Consider the following 17427-nt stretch of genomic DNA (forward strand, 5'->3'; position numbering starts at 1 on the left):
TTATATTAGATTCCTCGATTCGCCAAGTGTTTGTGAGTAGTGAATCGAACAAATTTATACGAGTTATTCAAAGAAACTAGCAACACTTACGTTGCAACCGAGCACTAACATGTTCTCTGAGATATGCGAAATATTGTTGCGCGTTTCTATTTGGTGATGAAATTTGAATATTTTGCGACAAAAAACATTTTCTCTTTAGTTTCTAGCCTCTTGTAAGTTTTCAAAAATAAAAAGAAGTATTGTTTGTATTTTCATATTTTACATAGAGAAATGTATCTTTTAAGCCATTCAGAATAATAAAACTCATAAAGAGATTGAAGGTAGCGATTTACAGCTTTATTAAGGTATCCACATATTCAGTAAAGTTGTATCTGCCTTCATATACAAACTTTTAGAAAAGAGAGAAGAGAAATGGTGAATTGAAGACAGCTCCAGAAACATTGTATATACCTAGGCAACTGTAGACAGAAATAGATTTTTTAAAATGTCGGCTCCATTGTGTAAATTAATACTCTTCAAAAGTGTTTTAACCGGCAAATATTTTGAAATAAGAGATATGATATATGTGTGGAACGTTTTATCATTGAATAATGGTTTTGACTTTTTATATTTTATATTGATGTCGCTTCGCTCTATGGGCTCTTGAAAAGTTCTACAAATATCTGACGTTTTCAAGTCGTTTTTGTTCAGCGATGAGTTCCATTTCTAGCTCAATTTGGGACGAGGAGCAAACTGAAAAGATTCAAGAGCTGTCATTTATTCAGAAAAAAAAAAAAACAATGGTTAGGTGTGATTTGGGGGCCGGTGGAATCATCGGTCCATATTTCTTAAAAAATGACATTGGTGAGAACGTAATCGTCAATGGTCACCATTATCGTGCCATGAACGTGAAGCTCGTGATTTGGGAATTAGAATTTTTGAATATGCAATGTCTAAAGTAAATGCAGACAATTCCGCTTCGATTGAGGCTTTGGAGCTAAACATCACGCGTATCATTCGCCAATTACCAGTTCGAACGAGTCATCGAAAATTTAACTCAACGGCTGGACCATCTGAGGCGTAGCCTTGGCCAACATTTGAAAGAGATAATCTTCAAAAAATAAATGCCAAAGAATGTTCTTTAGATTGATAATAAACATTGCCCATTCGATTTGTAGTTTCTGTATTTTTTTCTTTAAAAATGTAAAGAACCTCGAAATCGATAACCCTTTATGAACAATATATAAACATATTTGAAAAATGATAGGTGGCGTGAAATAGGACATTAATAGAGACATCTATTCGGTATTTTTTGCACTAATTAAATTAACTCTGAAAAAATATATGACGTTAGCCACACAAAGGACTCTGACTTGAATTAGTATATAATCTCCTTGGTCACTTGAACAAAACTATTTTACAAAAAGTAGCTATTTTACAATTTCATAAGGCGTTTTTTGTCAAATCAATAGATTTTTTGGTTGCAGAAATTCTGGATATGTCTTAGCACATAAATAGATTTTGAATATTATTGTAAAACTTTTACTATAGTTTTCTTCAAAACCGTTAATTGGAGTAATTAATCAAGTAATATTTGTATATTAAAATATTCTATCAATCTTTAATTCTTCACACCACTTAGCCATTAGTTTCAGCTAAAGCTTCTGTTTTCAGCAAAATAATCCTAATCACCACATTCATTCGTGAGGAAACATTGCACTTTTATGGTTTCATCGCACTTGTTAATAACTAATGCCTTTTAGAATTAGGCACAATTTACTTATTAAAACATCTGAAATATGTTGCACAGGAATTATTATTCATCCAAGGTTTTGAAACGAACATTAATTATTTATTTATTTATTTACTGAATATCCGCACTTTGAACGCGAAACTCAACTAGTTTTGACACTTTCAAAAGGCAGAATATAACTGTAAGTTGGGCACAAAATTGGACGCAGTGTTAAAAATTTCAACATGCAGCACTGGCAGCTATTGCAGCTGCGCACTGGTCGCCGTGTGACCATCTTGCTATGAAGGAGTTCTCTGGCATTTACGTTGTTGGTTGTATCTTGAAATGTTGTTTCAAATATTATCAAAAGCCAGGAACACTTAATTCCATTTAAACCTTAAAATTAAAATATTTAGTTAAAGGTAGAACAACTAAATATTGTGAATTACATGAACACCTTGTTTTTGACGTTTTTGGTGTGTTTCCGCAATAAATAGCGTTCACTTGCGACATCTGGCGCACTCTAGTGTAGGAGGCGCTGTAAATATACAGTTTTAGGAGCACTGTGGTTTCCAAGCAAAGATTTTTATCAGACACGTCTGCTATGACAAACCAAAAAAATTTGAGCAAAGTGTAAAGTGTTTGTGTATAAAAAAAAGTTTTATATTAACCGTGCGATTCTGTACTGTGATACTGTCTCAAGTCTCTAAATTTGAGATTTTGAGTTAGAGACAATTTTTGAGACTTGAGACGATTTTGCTATTCCGTAAGTGACAGTCACAAAATCTATTACATTACATTATTCAGAGATGTTTTTAAACTTGAATGAAAATAAATATGTATCGGGTGATTTTTTAAGAGCTTGATAACTTTTTTTAAAAAAAAAAACGCATAAAATTTGCAAAATCTCATCGGTTCTTTATTTGAAACGTTAGATTGGTTCATGACATTTACTTTTTGAAGATAATTTCATTTAAATGTTGACCGCGGCTGCGTCTTAGGTGGTCCATTCGGAAAGTCCAATTTTGGGCAACTTTTTCGAGCATTTCGGCCGGAATAGCCCGAATTTCTTAGGAAATGTTGTCTTCCAAAGCTGGAATAGTTGCTGGCTTATTTCTGTAGACTTTAGACTTGACGTAGCCCCACAAAAAATAGTCTAAAGGCGTTAAATCGCATGATCTTGGTGGCCAAATGGCCATAGAATCGCGAGCTGTGTGGCATGTAGCGCCATCTTGTTGAAACCACATGAGTCAACATTTAAATGAAATTATCTTCAAAAAGTAAATGTCATGAACCAATCTAACGTTTCAAATAAAGAACCGATGAGATTTTGCAAATTTTATGCGTTTTTTTTTTAAAAAAAGTTATCAAGCTCTTAAAAAATCACCCGATACATATGTCGATAACAAATAGTAATTTTCTATAACATGATCCAAAAACATAATTATCAATAAAAGTAAAAATATATCGCTCATTTGCTGCAAGACCGGCATAAATCAAAAAACGTGATTTTTGAGTTAATGATGCAGAATTGTTCGTTATATCATACTTCATGTTGAGTGAAAAATTCATATGAATACCTCTTATATGCTCCGCTTGAGAAGAGAATATTATTCCTCTTTTCCGTGTAAGATTGGAGTCAGTTGAAAACTTTTAACGCGTTTTCTGGCAAATCGATTTTTTTGACTTATGCCGGTCTTGCAGCAAATGAGAGATATGTTGACTTCGTTTCATAATATTTACGAAATTTATGTAAAATTGATTTATTTTTAACTTTTGCGTGTTTGAGTTGCTTACAAAATAGAAAATAACTACAATCGATTAATATCTGTGATGATCTCTATTCAGTGTATTCAAAATGGCAGACAAGAGTTCTTTTTGGTTTTGTGACCTGCTAATTACCAGGTTTCAAGTTTGAGTCAATATTTTGAGACTAACGCTAGATACTGTTTAGTGAATAGTAACTAGTCACAAATTGAGATTTTACCTCAAAATGTCTCGAATAGAGACTAGAGACTGGTTACAGAATCCCGCTATAAATGTTTTAAAATTTTAATGAAACATTTATACAAATTTAAATACACTTAATTAAATTTTTTTCTAGTTGCACGCGATCTACATAAACCTAATTAATTGTTATTTTTAAAGATACAATCTATCGAAATACGATTTTAATAAAATTTCACACTAGCTGTGCTTTTTAGGTCGAAATCTTATTAATTTTTTTTAGAAACCCGTGGACAAAATTATCATAGTTATATTATTCTACAGTGTTGTGGAAAGAAATACTGATTAATTTAAAGAAGTTTAAGCAGTTATCAATATAGAATAATCATTATTGCGCAACATCGCGCACAAAAAGTCGTATTTGCTCCTTTGGCACTTTTGAAAATAGACTTTGAGTTTGTGGAGTTCGGAGAAGCACGGCTCGCGAGTAAAAGGATAATATAATAACCATTCAAAAAGCATTTTTTTCTATAAACCAGATCAATAAGAGATTTATGTTTTAATATTAGTCTCAGACCATGAAAGAAACAGCGAAATCCATACATTTTTCAATATAATAGGCATTTGTTGAATCGATGAAATTGCACATCGTACTTTTTCTAGCTGAATCCACGTATTGATCAAAGGTTCTGTTGAATTGTAACTGGTTAACCACGCGGTATTAATGAAAAATAGGGGTCTCATTATGATCAACATATATTAGGTTGTCAAAAAAGTCTTGCGGTATTTTCGCTAGTTGGCGCTGAAAGCGCGTAGTTCTACTTTTATTCGTCGCATCGGGTCATGCTATACCTTTTTATGTTAAGCTCATTTCACGCGCTAACACGTGTTTGATTGATTGTGGTTTCTTTTAAGTCGTTCGTGAGTTACAGCGTCGCAAACATGGAGCAAAATAAAGAGAAAATACGGTATATTTTACAGTACTACTACGAAAAAGGCAAAAATTCATCTCAAGCCGCCAATAAAATTTGTGCAGTTTATGGACCCGATACAGTTTCCATTTCCACCGCACAACGATGGTTTCAACGTTTTCGTTCTGGTGTAGAGGTGGTCGAAGATGTGCCACGCTCCGGAAGGCCTGTCGTCGAAAATTGCGATAAAATCGCTGAATTGATCGAAAGAGACCGGCATAGTAGCAGCCGTAGCATCGGTCAAGAGCTGGACATGAGTCATCAAAAATTCATTTCAATTTCAATAAAAAAAAAAAAAAAAATTCAATAAAAATACCGCAAGACTTTTTTGACAACCTATTATCCCTCCATTCTTTAATCTGAAGAAATAATGTCATTAAATGCGAGAAACCAACTCATTACGTTTTCAAACTAAGCCGGGCGTTGTTAACAAGAGCGTGTCAAGAGGTTGTTCAAATATGAGCGAAAAACACATATTAGTTATATTATAATATAATTCGACATAAAGTTCAAAATGTATAATAAAATTTAATATTTTTTTAAATAAGTGCTATATTTTGTAATGGGTGATCTATTTGGAGGTTACCTACAGAAAAATAAATAAAGAAAAAACACAGAAACTTCAAAATTAACGGGGAATGTTTATTATCATTCGAAAGAACATTTTTAGCATTTATTTTTTAAAGATTATTATTTTCTCTCTGATGGTTCGTTGAGTACAATTGTCGATGACTTGGTCGAGAATTTCGACAGGTAACTGGCGAATGACACGCGTGATGTTTTACACTAAGGCCTGAACCGTAGCGGGATCGTCCGTATAAACTTGAGACTTTACATATCCCCACAGGAAAAAGTCTAACGGTGTGATATCTCATGATCTTGGTGGCCAGTCAACCGGCTCCGAACGTGAAATTATCTGCTCACCGTCAATAAATCCATTGATCTATGCGATGGTGTGGGAAGTGGCGCTGTCTTGTTGAAACCAAATGTTCAATTTGAGACATCAAATAGTTGGTTATCATTACGCGATATCAGTCGCGATTGACGGTTACGTTCGCCCCGGCATCATTTTTGAAGAAATATGGACCGATAATACCGCTCAGGCTGTATTTTGTACGCTGTAAGATTTCGACGTAAAATGCGCCAAGTCGTTCCATACTTCGTGTACACTCTTAGCTACGTCTGCCATATTTTCTTCAATGCGTGCTGGACGCTACGGTAGCTAAGTCATGTCGTCATTATGGACGAAAACACTCTAGCTCTGAAAGTATTCGACGCAGTACCCGCCGGGGGAAGCAGAGGAAGAGGAAAACCTCCACTCCGTTGGAAAGGCCAGGTGGAGAAGGGCTTCGCTTGCAATCTCAAATTGGCGTCACATTATGAAAAGGAAGAGCGACTGGTGCGCTGATGTTAATTCGACTATAACTACGTAAGCGGTGTCTGCGCCAGTAAAGAAGAAGAAGACAGCGCTGGACGTGACCTATTGGATAGAATAGCATTCAATAATGAGTACTGGGTCTCAAGATGGTGTTGCGAATAGTACGCTTAATAGTACGCATAATAGGCCGATTATGTTGACCGTGAGTTGATTGAAAATGATTGAACCATGTTTAATTCATTGTCACAAATCGACATAAAACCCTTAATTGTTACGCTTGATCTTTTCCAAACACTGTTCGGAAGCATCAACTCGTCGTTTTTATTGGTAAAAAGTGAGCTCTCGCGGTAGCGATTCAACTCAGCGACATCATTATAATTTTAAAAGATTTCTTCTGATTTAGAAATATTTAAGAAATTGTACCTATCAATGGTTTTAGCCACTTTAAGAAGCTCTTAATACATCATTCCTTCTGAGTCCACCAAATACGGGGCAATACCTTAGAGTCATATATATGTATTCGGATTGGCCTAGTTTCACATACGATTTCTTTTTGTGTTTTGTAACAATATTAATCGAGTAATGCATCCAGTTCCTCATCTTTAAACTTCATCTTTTTTTAACCGCCCTGGACTTTCTTCGTCTTCCAAGTCAAAATCATCACTCTTAAATCATGCGATTCGATGTACTACTGTGAGTAGTAAGACTTTTTATTTGAATTTCGCGCAAAAACCCATTGGTCCATATGTGTCAAATGTCATATCAAAATAATTATTAATGTTTAGTATACGCTTGTCTTTCTGAAGTACATAAAGTGCTTTCTGCAATTTTCACGACGAGTGATATTATTCAACAAAAAAGTTCAAATTTCCATAGTTGCCGTGATTTTCAAAATGTTGGACAAGGAATTCGGTGATAATTGTTTGTTGCGAGTAAGTGTTTTTGATTGGTACAAAGGGTTCAAAGAGGGTCAAGAACGCGGTGGCGACGAACCACGTCCAGCACGGCCATCAACATTACATGATGATTAACACGTCATTAAAATAAAATAATTGGTCCTTAGAGTCGAAGACTAACAGTCAGAGATATTACTGGCATTATTGGAATATCGGAAGGATCAATGACAACCATTTTGATAGATAATTTGAGCCTAAGAAAAATGAAAGCACGATTGGTTCCAAAATCACTAAATTTTTTCCAAAAAGAGCGTCGCGTTAAAGCCGAAAAAATCACGTCAAAGCAGGTGAAAAATCAAGGTTACGTTGAAAGTTTTTTCAATCATTGAGGTATGATGTACTCCAAATTCCTTCCGAATGTCAGCAAGGAATACTATTAGAGTGTTACGCGTTTGCACGAAGCTATTCGTGAAAAGTCGGCGGAATTATGGGCCGACAACTCTTGATTTCTGCATCAGGATAAAGCACCGTCACATACTGCATTGATTCTTTGGGAGTTTTTCGCCAAATTATCAACCAATATCGTGCCACAACCATCGTATTCACCATGATCTAGTTTTTATTTTAGCTTTTTATTTAGCAAAATCAAACAATCGCTGCGGGGAAACCGTTTTTAGTCATCAGAAGGCTATTCCAGAAATTGACATTATTAACTGTTTCGAGGATTGGAAAAAATGTCGGCATAATGGTATTGGGGCCATGGCGGGGATTACTTTGATTGGGAGGACATGGATATTGAAGAATAAATTAGGAATTTTAAAACTATAAATAGAGTCTTACTATTTTTTGCGCTTAGTAGTATTGATAAATCAAATAAATGACTCATACTGAAAAAAAAATTACAAAAACTGTGGCTTTCCAGCGCATATTCGGGATATTGGATCAATGGAATAATAATCAAGTTACGTCATCTCTTAGCAACCGGCGCATTTTGTTAAAAGTTGAGAGCAAAAAATATATATGTATAAATATTTTTTCTTTATTCGCCATAACTATTATTCAGTCATCACTTGCAATATGTAACATACATTCATATGTATTATAAATAAATAAGTTGAAGTGCGAACTTTGAGTGAACTTTATCGTTTATCCACCCTGAGCAGTAAAACTTTTTCAGATTTCTCAAACTGTTTTTAATTTTAATGCAACATACAATACAAGTTCATAAAATTGCCACTGAGCTCTAAAGCTATTGATATTCAAACTAGACACAACTAAACAGCCACTAACATATGCTCAGAATGTTTACGCTTAAACGTTTTTAGAAAAAAGAATATACAAAAGAATATGTGAGCGCAAGTTTTGTAGAACTTTCTTGCTTTGTTTTGTTTGACATAAACACTTAATTCTTGAAATCTGTCACTTGAAACGGCTACTCGTGCCGTGCATGCCGAGTGATTGTAACGGTTACTAATGGCTTGTGCATTTGCCTAAAAGGAAATACCATTGCAAATAAAGAAAGCAAAGTGTAACAACAAAAGGATTACGAAATTTGCGCTCAGGAAATTTGAATAACTTTCAAAACGAATATTTTAAAAATAAACGCAACGAGATGGAATATTTGCAGTTTTAGTTATGGTGTCGAATTGCATTTTCCGCACGCCAACTTTGTTAACGAGTATTGTTGCTGTAACACTTTCAAATCCGGCTGGCAGCACCTTCATACTCCATTAGCCATTTGTCAGCTTGTGTAAAGTGCACTTCAAAATCATGACTGTTATTCTTAGTTGTTTCGCAGATGCTTTTGCTCAAGCGCCGCATAATTACCCAAGCACTTCAACAACAGTAACAGCACTACAACAACGCTTGGCACTTGCACACACATACATACTTAGGTAGCGTATATATATACAAGTAGGTTTGTATGACAGCATAATAAAGTGAAAACTTTTACGGCCTTTACGCATTGCGAAACTTTTCAGAAAATTTTATTAAAAATTCACGGCAAAGCGTTGAAATGTTAAATTGGATTAAGAACAAACTTATAGCGGGATTCTGTAACCAGTCTCTAGTCTCTATTTGAGAGATTTTGACGCAAAGTCTCAATTTGAGACTAGTTACTATTCACTAAACAGTCTCTAGCGTTAGTCTCAAAATATTGAGACCTGGTAGTTAGCAGGTCACAAAACTAAAAAGAACTCTTGTCTGCCATTTTGAATATACTGAATAGAGATCATCATAGATATTAATCGATTGTCGTTTCTTTATATTTTGTAAGCAACTCAAACACGAAAAGGTTAAAAATAAATCAATTTTACATAAATTTCGTAAATATTATGAAACAAAGTGAACATATATTTTTATTTTCATTGATAATTATGTTTTTTGACTATGTTATAGAAAATTAATTATTTGTTATCGACATATTTATTTTCATTCAAGTGTAAAAACATCTCTGAATAATGAAATGTAATAGATTTTGTGACTGTCACTTACAGAATAGCAATATCATCTCAAGTCTCAAAAATTGTCTCTAACTTAAAATCTCAAATTTAGAGACTTGAGACTGTCTCAAGTTACAGAATCGCACGGTTAGTGAGCGTAACGCACATGCGCCACCCAATATGGTTTGCTACACTTTTCACTCAACATAAATGGCATTGAATGAAGTGGCTCAGCAGAATGTATTGAGTAAGCGTTTTAAGTACCGTTTTTGCAAAAGCTTCAGGCCTTTATTATGCTGCATATCCATAAGAAAAGTTGGGATCCTCTGTTTTTTCTCTGATGCCAACACTACGACTTTCAAGTACGGTTTCTTTAAATTTTCATTAACAGAGGCGGATGAAGTCATGAGGAGATTTTTCGATAACTTTGCGACCTTCACTGTATGCGTTGAGTCACTCAAACGCTTGTGTTCATGATAAAGTGGACTCTTCAAAACTCTTATTTGCCATATTTTCGAAAAATTCCGTAATCGCGATTCCATTGGAAACACAAAATTTCTAGAAAACTCGTGGTTCATATTTTATGGGAATATCGAGTAGTAAATGATGAGATGGTTTATCCTTTCACATACCAGTCTTAAAATTTAGTTTCTATTATTTTTTATTATTCTTAGTTCATTTATAGGGGATTGTACTTCTCAATAGCCTACTCAGTCCGAAGTAGCACCTATTGGCAAGAGTTATTCTGCGTTGGATTTCGAGTTGCTGTTGATGTTAATGTTGCTTACAAGATATACGAAATTATCTACGACCTCGAAGTTATGACTGGCAACAGTGACGTGGGTGTTATTTCGTCTTGCCCTCGTTCACTACCAGACCCATTTGCATCGCTTCTTAGTCCAACCAAGTGAAATCAAAATTAACGGCGCGGATGTTGAGACCAGCAGTTATACACTTTTGTAGTAGATTGCACTTTCTCTTTTCAGATCAGCAGCTCGAATAATTTTCTCCAGGAGTAGATTGAAGAAGTAGCACAATAGGGGGTCGACTTGTCTGAAATCTCGTTTGGTATCGAACAGCTGGAAGAGGTCCTTACCAATCCGGACGATTTTTTTGGTATTGCTCAACGCCAGTTTACACAGCCTAATTAGTTTTGCGGGGACACCAAATTCAGACATAGCTGCGTAGCGGCAGCTTCTTTTCGTGCTGTCAAAGGTAGTGAGTGTCGATCCTCTTTTCACTGGTCTTTTCCAAGGTTTGGCGCATGGTGAATATCTGGTCGGTTGCTGATTTTCCAGGCCTAAAGCCGCACTGATAAGATCCCAACAATCTGTTTGTTTACGGTAATATTTCATACAATACGCTCGATAGAACCTTATAAGCGATGTTGGGGATTCATGCTTTCGTATGACCATATTCTACAAATAAGCTGATGCATGCTCCTTATCAGTTCTACGCAACCTATTGGAATAGCAATTATTGCTATTCGAACTTCTTCATGGTAGGGCACTAGAACGTCTGCTCTATCTTCATCGATTGGGGAATCGGGTTTTCCAGGTGTTAATTTTTTACTATCATTCAGCACGCTGAAGAAATATTCTCTACATAATTTCAGTATGTTTTGGACATCAGTCAACAGATCACCTCTGAGAGTTCTACAAGAGTGTACTCCGGTTGTGAAACATTCTGTTAGTCGCCGCACCTTTTCGTAGAATTTTTCGAGCATCACCTCTCTCAGCCAGCTTGTTAAGCTCTTGGTACTCACGCATTTCGCTGTCTCTTGTTTTTTGTGTCTGTAAATTCGTCTCGCTTCGCTCTTCAACTCTCGGTAACCGTCCTATCCCGCACGTGTTGTGATCGATTGCAACGTTGCGAGGTAGGCGGTCTGTTTTTCTCCGTTACGACACGACACTACACATCGTATCAGCTATTCTGTTGTATTTCCGAAAACCAAAAATTTCGTTTGCAGCTGGACGTAAGAAGCTTGAAATGCCATCCTACAGGTCCCTTATACGGAGTTTCTGATGAGTGCTCTCAGAGAGCAGGAGTGCAAGTCAGGTAGAAAATCTGTCTGTTGTGACTGCAGCTTCTCGATGTCGAATCTTCCTTGTGTTTGTTGAAGTGCGGGTTTTGCTGTCTCTGGTCACATCGCCCTTCTCTTCAGTCGGGGCGTGGGAGCAAATCAGCGATTTAATTCGCTTTAATTAGAGGATACTTTCGCTTAGTTAATTTGATGACCATGCCAATTGACTACAGAGATCGGATATGGAATCTGAGGCTACACACATTCTGTTGATTAACAAGTCAAATAATAGCAAATAATAAATAAAATCCTCAATTAATTAACCAATGTAACAAAAAAATAATAAATATTGAAAGAGAGTGAATGAATGACGAAAAAGAGTGAAATGAGTTTCATTAAATAAACAATACTGGATGTTCAAGGAACTATAAGGGCACTGCCTGCAATGTCGTAAATAATCGTGTCTGTATGGGAAGAGGCTTAGATTTGCAACATTAATTGAAATTATGCATATGTATTCACCATTCCTTGTTTTTTAGAAAGCAGAAAAAGCACTAGAGAAGATATCTACTTTACCAGCAGGGATGAAGTCAAGATATTCCAAGTATTCTAGGTTATGCGAACGACCGATAGACCGACCAAACAAGTTATTCCGAAAACTATTCTTAGTGAACAAAGAACTGAAACTTTGCCCTGCTACCATTACTATTTGATTATTGATTAAAATTAACAGATTATTTATGGCTTAGTAGCTTTACGAAGATCATTTTGTCAACCACTGTTATATATCCTAAATAGCCAATAGGATTTTCAGATTTATGTGCATTTAGATGCTCAGCTTTTAATCCGAGAAGAACAACTACATCAATCTCTTGACTTTTATTCCAAGAACACTAAATAGTAGCACAGCCCAGCGCAGTTGATTACTCTTAACAATCATGTGAGCCAATTATTTTCTCGAGCTTAGCTATCGCCGCGTATTTATAAACGTGTTCAGAGAAGGATTTATTTGACGGCAAAATAAATAGAAAACTTTTCTGCTACAACATTAACAGCGTAAACTGTACTTTGCCTACGCCTCAATTGGCGGTGTGCACCAAGAATGCCATCCGCATCGCTGCATCAACCTTACCAACACCGCAACAGCTAATGCCACTAGTAAAACATCTCTGACCACTTGAATGTCACTGCAGCGCTTCGGAGGTTTACTTGCGCTTACTTTAGATTCCATTACAGCTAATGTATTTGTACGTCGTGAAGGCACCAGCGCGGTTGTAAGTTTAATCCTTGGTGTTCTTGCTGCTCTTTTGCTTCGCTATCAGCTCTCCATTGCACACCAAGCGCTGCGAGCCACAAGCCGTATATTTGTATTAAGTTCCCAGTCGAAGTGAAGTGCATTCTGGAATGTTTTTGTTTTTTTTTTTTTTAGAGAAGATGGCATACATAAGTAGACTGTGAACGATGTAATTCTTGCTATTACTACTTTTTCTCCACCAAAGTTCAGAATTTCTTAAAGTCGTTTAGGGGACATAAGTGTAGCATCAAGTGCTGGTTTATAGATTACAAGTTCGCATGATGTTTCCCGATGGGGAAATAGCGGTCCATTGCATATTTTATACAAAAGTTTCTTCAGAAAGAAAGAGATAACCTTTTTTTATTGGAGTTCAGCCTCATATTTTTTTTTATTAGAAATATTTTTTTTATTTTAATACATATGTGTAATTACGTCAATATACTCGTACTATAAATATATTACATATAATTCCAATTACCTAATTATTTTGAAAAATTCAACAATACAAGTAAATACAAAACCAGTTGTGCTCATTGAGCAAGACTATTTGAAAGTGGTTCCGGCTATTCCAAATTTGAATTTTTTGCCTAAATTCGTTCGCAGTTTTGACTTTCATATCAGTGTTGTATATCGATTGCAGCAATATCGACAAAATTTTAGGTAAGATTTCTTTCCAGCACCATTTTTTGATCACTGATTTCTATCACAGATTATATTCTCGTTTGTGAGCTCGCATAGCACCCACTTTACATATACTACATAATTACCAAAATTACCATGAACGATATGTATTACACGCGAATTTAAGGGTTATATACTGTAAAAATTTTCAAAAAATCGTTTTTGTTTTATTTTATTTTCTAAATGTACATATTAGGGTGCTTCAAAAAAAATTTTTGAATTTTTTTTCAACTCTTACCTCCTCAAATGTTAGTGATTGACAAACAAAAAATCCTCCCTCAAGCCAGGCGCTGTAGCTTAACTCTAAAGAGTCGCTATTTTTTTTTAGGTTCTCATACATTTACCATAGGAATTTTCGTGTTTTCATTCAAACTAAAATTTCACCAACTAATTTTCGTTTCCCAAAAATAACCATCACATATTCAGAAAGTTTACTTTTCATACCTTAAAAATTTCTGTTTTTTTACGTGGCGGGTCCCAAACCCAGCGCACAACCCTGCGGAGGAATTGTTTCGCCTTCTCACTTTAGCTCGCCTTCAAACGGATGTTCTTAGGCTACCCAGAGGATACTTGGTCAAAGACCGGAAGTCGTGAGCTACTTGAGTCATATGTAAAAGAATCGTTTCTGGCCACTCCTAAGTGAATGGCGATCAGGAACTTTCCTCACTTGCGTGAGCTTCTACACATGACTCCATCCTCCCACGAACTGCTTAAATATATTTTTAGTAATTAATCGAAAATGTTTTCCACCGATAAATTTTTTTTATAAACAATTTAAGGCTGAAATTTTCGACAAAATCAATTTTTTGAGTCATTTTGTCAAAAGATTTTATATCACTTATTCATACGATTAATTACCAGATTTAACATCGGTTTAACGAAACCAGCTTGGTCTTTTAATTTCAGAGGATCCACCTCATAGATGTAGTGATCACCGCAAAATGTATTTTTTTTGAGGGGACCTCCCAAATAAATAAATTTTTACAAAAAATTTAAAGTTTTCTCAGAAAAATTTCTGGAAAATCCACTTTTTCGATCTTCTAACTGTATATGACCTCTTAACGTTCATAGAAAAATATTTTTCTGATTTTTTTATGTTTGTACGTAACGGTCTCTTAGCACCAGCTTCATTGTCTTCGGTGGAATTTAGAACAGCGCTTAGCGTTTTTTCAATTAATTAGAATTTCGTCACTCAAAATAAGAAATTTTACAAATCAATTCTATGTGAAATTTGTGTAAGTGTACTTTGAAGACAAGATTTCGTTATAGTAGCTCTTTCTTATAGCTCGCTTCGCTGGAAATTACTAGAACTTTGTTTACAGTTTCCCTTGAATTTCGTATTGACAAAATTCAAGGGAAACCCAAAAGTATGAACTTTAGCCGAATTTCTAAGATGGATTATTTACTCAAATATAGAGGTTAGAGATGACTTTAGTTCGAAACAGATTCGAGCAATAAATAGAAGAGGAATAAACTTATATATTTCTCAGACATTTTTGTGCTTGCTCGACTTCGTGCTGCATGCTTTAACACGCTTCATATATGGGCATCAACTAATATATAAAATAGATTCCAATCATAACAAACGATAAGAAACCATTTAAATAAGTTAGGATATAAAAAGATGCTCGATGTATGGGTGCCAAATGAGTTAACGCAAAACTACTCATGGACCGAATTTCTATCGGCACATCGCTACTGAATCGCAACAAGAGATCCATATATGGAGTAGATGGTGAATGGTGATGAAAAGTGAGTTACTGAAGATAATGTCAAGCGAAAAAGCCAGGAAAGCCTTGATACATGCTATCTACTATCAGCTGTTTTTTTACTGTTAAACGTTTAATTCGGACTTATATTGTAAACAATTGTGTATATGTCTGAAGAAAGAAATCGTGACCTGTTTTGGTTAAGAGAAGTGGATTGATTTTCCGTCAGGACAATAATACGGAGTCAAATGAGCCAGAAGCTCTGGATGCTCGGTTGGAAAGTACTTTTGCCTTTTTATTCGACATAAAAGCCAGCTTTCAAGCGATAAACTTATTTCCTTATTCCAAAAAAATTGCCTCAATTCAACTACAGGTATATTTAAAATAAACTCTGAACTTTACTTGGGACTTGTTGTTATAACTAGTGAAAACAAAACCAACAAAGAAGTTGTGTAGTAAACTTTTACAATGAATGCAACTCGGTCAGAGATTAAAGTTCTATTATTTGCAAAGCAACTTTGGGTTAGGAAAATAATTGAAAATTCGTATAAATTTCATGCTTTTATATAAGCAAGCATTTCTCATAATATTTTGCTGAACACTTTCGGAGTTTAGTGCGTGTAAAAAGTAAAACGGGAATAAGATAAAGGAAAATATAATAAATGAACATTACAATGAAGGAAAATAGAAATACTTTGCATCTAAAAATTCAAGTGTTAGTACTGAAGGTATCTTCTCTCTTACCAAGTTGCCTGTAATTTTATTTTAAATTTATTTTTAATTTAAATCAGTTATTCTTTATTTACTTATACTTGGAATATGCTTTTACATTGAACGAAAGATTTTCAGTAATATTTTGAAGCATATGAAAATGTGTTTATGGATTGAGCAATATATCATAATAGAAAAGTTTGTTTAAACTATATATGTATGTATGTACATATTACATGTGCAATCTTTTTTAGTAAATCAAAACTTTGGGTTTACATGTACTTTAAATCCTCCAAAGTATGTAAGCTCTCAAAAATAAAATCGATTTCAACATTTGACTTAGTATTTTTCGCACTTGAATGCTTGCAACCTAAAGTACGAGTAAATGTGTACTTGTTTTCATTAATACTAATGTACATATTAGGGTAGGTCGGTTTCAAGGGAGCCAAAAGATCGCAAATGCAAGAAATGATTATTTTAAATAACTTTGCCTAAGAGACTATCCGTCTAAAACCGATTTCGAGCCAGCGATTTTTAGAAAATTTCGAAATATCGATTTACACTGATGGAAGTTTGACACTAATGGAATGATGTTTCTAGCGGAAAAATGGCAAAAAGGGGTCTGCCAAAGTGGTACATATTTGTTTATTTATTTATTAGTATAAATATAAAAACAAAATAAGTTGAAGTATTTGATGACTTCCAAATAATTCGATGTCTGATTTCTGATATATGTAGCTGGGCAATCATAGAGGATGTGAAGAGCCACTTCTTTGCTCCCTTCGAGTTTGCAGCCACTGCAAGTGTAATAGCACTGCCATAATTGTTCAACTTGCGTATTGGGATCTCTTTTGTTCGTTCCTAGAGGTCATGGTATTGTCCCTGTCACGGATTCTTCCAAATAGGCTCTTTACTTAGCCAACTCGTCTGCTGTTTCGTTGCCGAATTATTTATTTTAGGGTCAAATTCCTAGAGAGCCTTTAACAACGTACGGTCGGAGGCGATTATTGTAGCTCCAAGAAAGTTTGAGGTCGAAACTAACCTCAAGCAAATCTACTATAATTTTCTTTATGGCAGAACAGTTCTGGCGGGTGGGGGAAGTGCACGAGTACATCGGAAAGTAAATATGTAAACATATTTTCGGCCGGTGGACAGCGTGAAGTATTTTCTTGATAGAAAGCTCTCATGGGAGTCAAACATCGAGAAGAGAGTGAGAAAGGCATTCTTTTCCCAATTCCATCCGTTTGGAATTGAGTCAGTTCGCGGAAGTCTGCTTGCGTTCTGGCGTTGAACAATTGGACTTTCAGTGAGCGTTGGTGAACGACCAGAAGTTGTTCGACGGCACAGAAACCTAGAGTGAACATAGAAAGTCTTCCTATACACTGGCTCTTAGCAACGTCAATCTCTAACTAGACGAAATTATCTACGACTTCGAAGACGTCTGATGACGGCAGATATTTCGTCTAGCTCTCGTTCACTACCAAACTCCCTTGCTTCGCATTCTTAATCAATCTGGATAAAGCAGAACTAATGGCGCGAACGTCGAGGCTAACGACATCAAAGATATTTATAAAAGATGGTACCTTCTCTATTCAGCTCTGCAGCTCAAGCAATTTTCGCCAAAAGTAGTTTGAAGAAGTCGTACGAAAGGAAGTCGCTTTG

At 35.3% G+C, this 17427-nt stretch overlaps 1 protein-coding gene across 1 annotated transcript in view; it reads right to left on the reverse strand.

Moving 5' to 3' along the window:
* Positions 1–1883, reverse strand: part of LOC126751319 (protein kibra) — a 68973-nt gene extending 67090 nt beyond the window's left edge. The window contains exon 1 of the mRNA XM_050461494.1: positions 1760–1883. The gene's annotated coding sequence lies outside the window, so the exon portion shown is untranslated. The remainder of the gene's footprint in view (positions 1–1759) is intronic.
* Between the last annotated feature and the right edge of the window lie 15544 nt (positions 1884–17427).

Source organism: Bactrocera neohumeralis, chromosome 2, assembly GCF_024586455.1.
Source record: "Bactrocera neohumeralis isolate Rockhampton chromosome 2, APGP_CSIRO_Bneo_wtdbg2-racon-allhic-juicebox.fasta_v2, whole genome shotgun sequence".
Lineage (NCBI taxonomy): Eukaryota > Metazoa > Arthropoda > Insecta > Diptera > Tephritidae > Bactrocera > Bactrocera neohumeralis.